Consider the following 2,312-nt stretch of genomic DNA (forward strand, 5'->3'; position numbering starts at 1 on the left):
GTGCATTTGTTTCCGTGTACTATGTGTTGTGTGTAAAAACATCCTGATGAGGGGAGTGTCAATTTTAAATATATGATATGTTTCGTATTAATTGGTGCATATCCGAAACGGCCTGTAGATGAACTTTTATGTATTTTTGTAAATTTGCATATTTGTCTTCTATGTATTTTTCTCTGGAATTTTAATTCGTCTTTTTAATATGTCCATTGTATGTTTTATTACCCAAATTTTTAATTTAACAAATTTATACCAAACTAGCAGGAGTGGCTGTGTGGTAAGTAGCTTGCTAACCAGCCACATGGTTCCGGGTTTAGTCCCACTGCGTGGCACCTTGGGCAAGTGTCTTCTGCTATAGTCCCGGGCCGACCAATGCCTTGTGAGTGGAATTGGTAGACGGAAACTGAAAGAAGCCTGTCGTATATATGTATATATATATATATATATGTGTGTGTGTGTGTGTTTGTGTGTCTGTGTTTGTCCCCCTAGCATTGCTTGACAACCGATGCTGGTGTGTTTACGTCCCCGTCACTTAGCGGTTCGGCAAAAGAGACCGATAGAATAAGTACTGGGCTTACAAAAGAATAAGTCCCGGGGTCGAGTTGCTCGACTAAAGGCAGTGCTCCAGCATGGCCGCAGTCAAATGACTGAAACAAGTAAAAGAGTAAAGAGTAAAGAGTAAAGAGTAACACTATGACCTGGCAATAATAACGTAAGCATAGCCCGTAACGGCCTATCTCTTACCTCTTGATTTGTATGATGTATAAAGGATAAAATCTCTTTATATATGTATATGTATTACTCATAACGCTTTTACTTGTTTCAGTCATTTGACTGCGGCCATGCTGGGGCACCGCCTTTAATCGAGCAACTCGACCCCGGAACTTATTCTTTTGTAAGCCCAGTACCTATTCTATCGGTCTCTTTTGCCGAACCACTAAGTAACGGGGACATAAACACACCAGCATCTGTTGTCAAGCAATGCTAGGGGGACAAACACAGACACACAAACACACACATGTATATATATATATATATACATACATATACACGACGGGCTTCTTTCAGTTTCCGTCTACCAAATCCACTCACAAGGCTTTGTTCGGCCCGAGGCTATAGTAGAAGACACTTACCCAAGGTGCCACGCAGTGGGACTGAACCCTGAACCATGTGGTTGGTAAACAAACTACTTACCACACAGCCACTCCTGCGCCTATTAGTAGATGTTTTTTTTTTTTGCGAATGTATGTATATGCATATATATGTATTTGTTACCTGTGTATATATATATATATGTATGCAGAATAAGACTGAAGTTTCAATTTTGACTGTATGATATATGAATATAATGACATAATGTGTTGAATTAATGTGCTTGCATCTTTCATAGGCATCTGTCTATACATTATGTTATACTATATTGTATATGTGATATATAATATATTATATTATATTATACTATATTTTATGTGGTATTTTCCATCTACTATGTATTGTGAATAGCAGAATACACACAATCTAATATTGGTATTATTAATAATAATAATAATATTAATAGTTTTGGTAATGTAATGAACTTTGAACTTTGTATATGTACCCATTGATGTGGATGTATATGTATACTCCAGTATATATATTTGATTATCTGTAACTTTATGTGTATGTATATTATTATAGGATATACTTATTATATATGTATATATATATATATATATATATATCTTCTTGTGTATGTGTATTTTGTTTCATATTTATATTTGCATTTTTATATTTTTATAATTGTACTTTATAATCTCTGACGAGGCCTTGAGATATATATATAAGTAACTCATTTTTAACTGCATATTACCTCAATACATCTGATTAATATAGGCAGAATGAGATACCTTTATCTACAGGCTGAAACAGCTGTAAGATCCATTTTATGTGTATTATTTTTATGGTATTATCTTACTTATTGATGTATAATGTTTTATTTAGTTGGATTTAGATGTTCCTATTTATGTAGTTGATAAATAATATGAATTGGTAATATCTGTAAGTCAATGATTGAAATGAATCTGTTCCTCCATTTTCTTATTTATATTATGAATTTTAGGTAAAATATTTTACCTTCGCCCATCTAATACAATAAACGAATTAATTGCATTGCAATTATAAGCATTTATGTGTTTGCCTTTGAGTGCTTCATCACCTGTATATTGGATAACTGATATCCCATAGTGGGTTACACTCATAACCCCTATCTCACATTGTACTTATAAATATAATATATATATATATATATATATACACACACATATATATATATACAC

This window comes from Octopus sinensis, linkage group LG25 (assembly GCF_006345805.1).
Source record: "Octopus sinensis linkage group LG25, ASM634580v1, whole genome shotgun sequence".
Lineage (NCBI taxonomy): Eukaryota > Metazoa > Mollusca > Cephalopoda > Octopoda > Octopodidae > Octopus > Octopus sinensis.